The sequence below is a fragment of the Lampetra planeri genome, chromosome 42 (genome assembly GCF_965212315.1).
Source record: "Lampetra planeri chromosome 42, kcLamPlan1.2.h2, whole genome shotgun sequence".
Lineage (NCBI taxonomy): Eukaryota > Metazoa > Chordata > Hyperoartia > Petromyzontiformes > Petromyzontidae > Lampetra > Lampetra planeri.
The window spans coordinates 8620536-8629222 of record NC_136148.1 but is presented as its reverse complement, the minus strand read 5'-3'; the positions used below and the strand labels follow the sequence as shown (position 1 = coordinate 8629222).

Sequence of the window (8687 nt, the reverse complement as noted above, 5' to 3'; positions counted from 1 at the left end):
CCCCCACCTCCCCTCCACCCCTCCTCCTCCCCCCTCCCCTTCCTCCTCCCCCTCCTCCCCTCCACCCCCCCCCATCCCCCCTCCCCTCCCCTCTTCCTTCCCCTCCCCCCCATTCTCCCTTCCCCACCTCCTCCCCCCCTCAAACTCCTCCTCCCTCTCCTCCCCCTCCACTCCCCCTCCCCCCCCTCCTCCCCCCCCTCCCCCTCCTCCTCCTCCCCCCCTCCTCCTTCCCCTCCCTCCACTCCACCCCTCCTCCCCTCCCCCCTCCTCCCCCTCTTCCTCCCCCCCTCCCTCTCCTCCCTCCTCCACCCCTCCACCCCTCCTCCCCCCCTTCCCCCTCCTCCCCCTCCCCCCCTCCTCCCCCCCCTCCCCCTCCTCCTCCTCCCCCGCTCCTCCCCCCCTCCCCTCCTCCTTCCCCTCCCTCCACTCCACCCCTCCTCCCCTCCCCCCCTCCTCCCCCTCTTCCTCCCCCCCCCTCCCTCTCCTCCCCCCCCCTCCCCCCCTTCCCCACCCAGCGAGCGGTGGTGGAGGCGGTGGAGGCAGTGTGCTCCCTGCTGCCGGCCACCACGGGGGCGGAGTGCCGCGACTTTGTGGAGCGTTACGGAACCCGCGTCGTGGACCTCCTCGTCAAGGGCCTCAGCCCCGCCGTCGTGTGCTCGCTGCTGGGCCTCTGCTTTGGCGACGCTGCGGCCACCACCGCCACGGCAAACGCCATCCTCGGTGACAACGCCGGACGTTGATTTCCCCCACCCCCCCCCTCCCAAAAGTCGCAAACGGGTTTTGATTCATCTTCTTGGTTCTTTCGGTAAAGTCACGTAGAAGGGAAATAATAAAATAATAAAAATAGAACATAATGAATATGATTTCGATTTAAAGCTTATTTCGTGACTGCAGGGATTCATCTTCTTGGTTCTTTCGGTAAAGTCACGTAGAAGGGAAATAATAAAATAATAAAAATAAAACATAATAAAATGAAATTCTCACGACGTTTCGGCCACAACGCAAGCAGCCGTCCTCAGGTAAAGAACAGGTCTGTCGGACAGACAGCGTCTGAATGAGAGAGAGTCATTCAGACGCTGTCTTTCCGACAGACCTGTTCTCCACCTGAGGACGGCTGCTTGCGTTGTGGCCGAAACGTCGTGAGAATTGTATTTTATTATGTTTTATTTTATTATAAAATTTTATTATATTATTTTATTTTATTATTATTATTTTTTCCCTTCTATGTGACTTTACCAAAAGAACCAAGAAGATGAATCCCTGCAGTCACGAAAGCTTTAAATCGAAATTTTGGGTTTTGATTCCGTACCCGTACCCGGCCGCACTAGGGTCGCAAACGGGTACCCGTTCCCTACCCGTACCCGTACCCTACCCGAAATGAGTGACAAATGGTGACTCACCAGTGACTCACGGCCTACCCGTACCCGATACCCGGCTACCCGTACCTGGCCGGGTACGGGTAGGGTACGGGTATCGGGTACCCGGTTGCGACCTCTGGGATGAAGCCACGTTGCAGGCGCGCGGGTGGGTTGATTCTAGGAACTTGAATTGTGAGAAGAGACAAGACGTTGGGAAATGAGTGACAAACGGTGACTCACCAGTGACTCACGGTCTACCCGTACCCATACCCGGCCGCACCAGGGTCACAAACGGGTACCCGTACCCGGCCTGGTACGGGTAGCCGGGTATCAGGTAGGATACGGATAATTGTTTATTTACTCCTTTTATCTGGCAACAAAACTGACACCTTTTTTTTTTTACACAAGGAGTCGTGTTTGCATTGACCACAATACCTGCGGTCGGAATGCAAACAAAACATAACTCTGATAATGTATGCACTGTCCTTGAAGTTGATTGGTCCACGCCCGAGACAGCTTTTCTTAGAGCCTAGTCTCACATGCTGTTGGACCAGATGACGCCAAAAGGCGCACAACTCAAAGACAATGCACCGTCAGAGTTTGAGAGGCTAAGCATTTACACCATTGGAACCTCCTTTGCCAGTAGAAAAATATGATAATTGGATTTTACCCTTTTATCTGGCAACAAAACTGACAACTTTTTTACAAGGAGTCGTGTTTGCATTGACCACAATACCTGCGGTCGGAATGCAAACAAAAACACTGTGTCTATCTCTGTGTCTATGTCTTTGTGTCTCTATGTCTATGTCTCTATGTGTCTGTCTGTATGTCTCTGTGTCTATGTCTGTGTCTCCGTGTGTCTGTCTGTGTGTCTCTATGCCTCTGTATGTCTATGTCTCTTATGTGTCTGTATGTCTCTGTGTCTATGTCTGTGTCTCCGTGTGTCTGTGTGTCTCTATGTCTCTGTATGTCTATGTCTCTTATGTGTCTGTATGTCTCTGTGTCTATGTCTGTGTCTCCGTGTGTCTGTGTGTCTCTATGTCTATGTGTCTATGTCTTTGTGTCTGTGTGTCTGTGTCTCCGTGTGTCTGTGTGTCTCTATGTCTGTGTGTCTATGTCTCTGTGTCTATGTCTGTGTGTCTCTGTGTATGTGTCTGTGTCTATCTCTGTGTCTCCGTGTGTCTGTGTGTCTCTGTGTCTATCTCTGTCTCTATGTGTGTGTGTCTCTGTGTCTGTGTCTCCGTGTGTCTGTGTCTGCGTGAGTAGGGGACTGCGTCCTCTGCAAGCTGCTGCTGAGCAGCGTGGAGGTGCCTCTCAGCAGCGGCAGTAACGGCACCTCCACGGAGAGAGCGGAATCAACGCTGCGGGCAGCGTGCGACCAGCTCCCCCCTCGCCTACAGGGCCCAGGTGACTCACACAGACACAGCTCCCACGGTGAGACCCCACACACACAGACACAGCTCCCACGGTGAGACCCCACACACTCACACAGACACAGCTCCCACGGTGAGACTCCACACCCTCACACAGACACAGCTCCCACGGTGAGACTCCACACACTCACACAGACACAGCTCCCACGGTGAGACCCCACACACTCACACAGACACAGCTCCCACGGTGAGACTCCACACACACACACAGACACAGCTCCCACGGTGAGACTCCACACACACACAGACACAGCTCCCACGGTGAGACTCCACACACTCACACAGACACAGCTCCCACGGTGAGACTCCACCACACACACAGACACAGCTCCCACGGTGAGACCCCACACACACACACAGGACACAGCTCCCACGGTGAGACTCCACACCCTCACACAGACACAGCTCCCACGGTGAGACTCCACACACACAGACACAGCTCCCACGGTGAGACTCCACACACTCACACAGACACAGCTCCCACGGTGAGACTCCACACACACACACACAGACACAGCTCCCACGGTGAGACTCCACACACACACACACACAGACACAGCTCCCACGGTGAGACTCCACACACACAGACACAGCTCCCACGGTGAGACTCCACACACTCACACAGACACAGCTCCCACGGTGAGACTCCACACACACACACACAGACACAGCTCCCACGGTGAGACTCCACACACACAGACACAGCTCCCACGGTGAGACTCCACACACACAGACACACAGCTCCCACGGTGAGACTCCAGACACTCACACAGACACAGCTCCCACACAGCTCCCACGGTGAGACTCCACACACTCACACAGACACAGCTCCCACGGTGAGACTCCAGACACTCACACAGACACAGCTCCCACGGTGAGACACCACACACTCACAAGACACAGCTCCCACGGTGAGACACCACACACACACACACAGACACAGCTCCCACGGTGAGACACCACACACTCACACAGATGAAGCTGCACCAGGTAGCCTCTAGCAGGGCTGTAGGGGCAAGTGCTGTTACACACACAAAGATCCCCCAGGTAGCCTCTAACAGAGCTACCTATGCTTCTAGCTGAGTGAGTGGGGGGGGGGGCAAGAGGGGTTACCTGGGTCACCTTTAGCTGTGTGAGTGGTGGGGGAGAGGGGCAAGGGGGCTACCTGGGTCACCACTACCTCTACTTTTGTGTGTCCCGTTTCAGTGCCACGGCCTCCTGCAGGAGAACCGGGCGGTGCTCGTCGCTCAGCTGCTTGGGAAGTTCGCGGGCGCCGAGAAAACTTGCACGGTGACAACACCACCACCACCACCACCACCACAACCACCACAACTACAACAACCACAACTACTACCACCACAACCACCATCACAACCACCACAACCACCACAACTACAACAACCACCACAACTACCATCACCACAACCATCACAACTACAACAACCACAACTACTACCACCACAACTACAACAACCACCACCACAACCACCACCACAACCATCACCACCACAACCACCACAACTACAACAACCACCACAACTACAACAACCACAACTACTACCACCACAACTACCACCACAACTACCACCACTACCACCACCACAACCACCACCACCACAACCACCACAACTACCACCATCACCACAACTACCACCACAACCACCACAACTACCACCACAACCACCACAACTACCACCACAACTACCACCACCACAACTACTACCACAACTACCACCACAACTACTACCACAACCACAACTACCACTACCACAACAACCACCACAACTACAACCACCACAACCACCACCACAACTACTACCACAACCACCACCACCTCCCCAACAACCACCACAACCACCACCACAACCACCACAACCACCACCACCAGCACAACCACCAGCACAACCACCACCACAACCACCATCACAACCACCACAACCACCACCACAACCACCACCACCACCATCGCCACAACCACCACCACAACCACCACCACAACCACCACCACCACAACCACCACAAACACCACCACAACTACCACCTCGCCAACAACCACCACCACAACCACCACCACAACCACCACCACAACCACCACCACAACAACCACTACCACCACAACCACCACCACCACCACAACCACCACCACCACCACCAACCCTCCCCCTCTCCCCCCTCTCCTAGGCCGTGTCTCTCTGCTCCTCCCCTGTCGGTGGGCGTGGCCTCGAGGGTGGGCGTGGCCTCGAGGGTGGGCGTGGCGCCAAAGGTGGGCGTGGCCTCGAGGGTGGGCGTGGCGCCAAAGGTGGGCGTGTCCTGATTGGTGGGCGTGGCTGCACGTGGGGCCCCTCCTTCTGGTGCCGTGACGCGGGACACCGCTCGCGCCTGCGGGGTGAGGCCGCGCACAGACAAAGCTGCCCCAGGTAGCCTCAGGCAGGGCTGTAGGGGCAAGTGCTGTTACACACACACAGACAAAGCTGCCCCAGGTAGCCTCTAGCATGGCTGTAGGGGCAAGTGTAGTTACACACACACAGACAAAGCTGCCCCAGGTAGCCTCTGGCAGGGCTGTAGGGGCAAGTGCTGTTACACACACAGACAAAGCTGCCCCAGGTAGCCTCTAGCAGGGCTATAGGGGCAAGTGCTGTTACACACACACAGACAAAGCTGCCCCAGGTAGCCTCTAGCAGGGCTGTAGGGGCAAGTGCTGTTACACACACACAGACAAAGCTGCCCCAGGTAGCCTCTAGCAGGGCTATAGGGGCAAGTGCTGTTACACACACACAGACAAAGCTGCCCCAGGTAGCCTCTAGCAGGGCTGTAGGGGCAAGTGCAGTTACACATACACACATACAAAGATCCCCCAGGTTGCCTCTAACAGGCCTATAGGGGCAAGTGCACTTACACACCCAAAGACAAAGCTGCCCCAGGTAGCCTCTGGCAAGGCTGTAGGGGCAAGTGCAGTTACACACACAAAACTGCCCCAGGTAGCCTCTAGCAGGGCTGTAGAGCCAAGTGCTGTTACACACCCACAGACAAAGATCCCCCAGGTAGCCTCTGGCAGGGCTGTAGGGGCAAGTGCAGTTACACACACAGACAGACAAAGCTGCCCCAGGTAACCTCTAAAAGGGCTGTAGGGGCAAGTGCAGTTACACACACACAGACAAAGCTGCCCCAGGTAGCCTCTAGCAGGGCTGTAGGGGCAAGTGCTGTTACACACACACACAGACAAAGCTGCCCCAGGTAGCCTCTAGCAGGGCTGTAGGGGTAAGTGCAGTTACACACACACACAGACAAAGCTGCCCCAGGTAGCCTCTAGCAGGGCTGTTGTCGTGATGACCTCCCCTCCTCTCTCCTCTCCCCCTGCCCTCCCAGGCGACTGAGTACTGCCAAGACAAGATGTCGAAGTCGCAGTCTTAAAGACGCGCGGTCATGGAGACGTTAGGAACACCACCACAACCAACACCACTCACACTACCACCAACACCACCACTAACACCACCACCACTCACACCACCACCACCACTAACACCATCACCACCACTCACCACCACACAGCCCCCGTCCCATCGAGCGCACTCTGTCCAACACGCTCGTCTCGCTGGACTGCAGAAGTAGCCCTCCCTGCCTGCCCCTTCTCCCCTTCACTCACCCACCCACCCACCCACTCACTCACTCACCCACCCACTCACTCACTCACCCACTCACTCACTCACCCATCCACCCACTCACCCACCCACCCACTCACCCACCCACTCACTCACCCACCCACTCGCTCACCCACCCACTCACTCACCCACTCACTCACCCACTCACTCACTCACTCACCCACCCACTCACTCACCCACCCACCCACTCACCCACCCACTCACCCACCCACCCACTCACCACCCACCCACCCACCCACCACTCACCCACTCACTCACCCACCCACCCACTCACCCACCCACTCACTCACCCACTCACCCACCCACCCACTCACTCACCCACCCACTCACTCACCCACTCACTCACCCACCCACCCACTCACCCACACACTCACCCACCCACTCACCCACCCACTCACCCACCCACTCACCCACCCACTCACCCACTCACCCACCCACTCACCCACCCACCCATCCACACACCCAACCACCCATCCACTCACCCATCCACACACCCAACCACCCACCCACTCACCCACCCACCCACTCACCCACTCACTCACCCACCCACCCACTCACCCACCCATCCACTCACCCACCCATTCACCCACTCACCCAGCCACCCACCCACTCACTCACTCACTCACTCACCCACCCATTCACCCACCCACCCACTCACCCACCCACTCATCCACCCATCCACTCATTCACCCATCCACCCACCCATCCACCCACCCATTCACCCACCCACCCACCCATTCACCCACCCACCCATTCACCCACCCACTCACCCACTCACTCACTCACCCACCCACCCACCCATTCACCCACCCACCCACCCATTCACCCACCCACCCACTCATTCACCCACCCACTCACCCACCCACCCACCCATTCACCCACCCACCCATTCACCCACCCACTCACCCACTCACTCACCCACCCACTCACCCACTCACTCACCCACCCACCCACCCATTCACCCACCCACCCACCCATTCACCCACCCACCCATTCACCCACCCACCCACCCATTCACCCACCCACCCACTCACCCACTCACCCACCCACCTACTCACCCACCCACCTACTCACCCACCCACCTACTCACCCACCCACCCACTCACCCACCCACCCACTCACTCACTCACCCACTCACCCACCCACTCACCCACCCACTCACCCACTCACTCATCCACCCACCCACTCATTCACCCACCCACTCACCCACCCACCCACTCACTCACTCACTCACCCACTCACTCATCCACCCACCCACTCACTCACTCACCCACCCACTCACTCACCCACCCACCCACTCACCCACTCACTCACTCACCCACTCATCCACCCACCCACCCACTCACCCACTCACTCACCCACTCACCCAGCCACCCACCCACCCACTGTGTCCCCCCACCCGTGTCTCCCCCAAGTCTCCAAGTATAGATTAGGGAGAGCTTCAGATCAAAAATAAAAAATGTTCACGCTTGCAGGTGCCAAAGTCTGTATGTGTAGTGTGTGTGTAGTGTGTTTATATAGTGTGTAGTGTGTGTGTGAATTGTGTGTGGTGTGTGTAGTGTGTGTGTGTATTGTGTGTGGTGTGTGTGTAGTGTGTGTGTGTAGTGTGTGTGTAGTGTGTGTAGTGTAGTGTGTGTGTGTGGTGTGTAGTGTGTAGGGTGTGTGTAGTGTGTGTGTGTAGTGTGTGTGTGTAGGGTGTGTGTAGTGTGTATGTAGTGTGGGTGTAGGGTGTGTGTAGTGTGTGGGTGTGTAGTGTGTGTAGTGGTGTGTGTGTGTAGTGTGGGTGTGTAGCGTGTGTGTAGAGTGTGTGTAGTGTGTGGGTGTGTAGTGTGGTGTGTGTGTGTTACACATCCCCAGGTAAGATGGTGACCATAATTACACTTCCCCAGGTAAGATGGTGACCATAATTACACATCCCCATGTAAGATGGCGACCATAATTACACTTCCCTAGGTAAGATGGTGGTCATTCTCGCCCATTCCAAGTCTCGCGTGTCGCAGCTAAACTCTCGCGGGATTTCAGGTCAACTACCGCGAGACGCCGCAAAAGCATGCAAGGCGAAAGTCTCACGAGAACTCGTCTCACCCGTCGCCGCCACCACAAACTATCGCGAGATCTCGCGCCCCTCCCCCCCTTTTGTGAGGTGGAGGGGGGAGGTCCCGCTCGTCAACGAACTCTCGCGAGATCTCGCGCCCCTCCCCCACCCCCTTTTGTTAGGTGGAGGGGGGAGGTCCCGC

The 8687-nt window shown here is 56.8% G+C and overlaps 1 long non-coding RNA gene across 3 annotated transcripts; it reads left to right on the top strand.

Moving 5' to 3' along the window:
• The first annotated feature begins 504 nt into the window (after window positions 1–504).
• Window positions 505–6472, top strand: LOC144732374 (uncharacterized). 3 transcript variants are annotated; one of them, XR_013588193.1, is made up of 6 exons: window positions 505–720; window positions 2625–2765; window positions 3998–4081; window positions 4973–5000; window positions 5055–5177; window positions 6158–6472. It is a non-coding gene; the product is annotated as an uncharacterized LOC144732374 (long non-coding RNA). The 3 variants fall into 3 exon arrangements; XR_013588192.1 differs by having other exon boundaries at window positions 4973–5054; window positions 5091–5177; XR_013588191.1 differs by having other exon boundaries at window positions 4973–5177.
• The last annotated feature ends 2215 nt before the right edge of the window (window positions 6473–8687 follow it).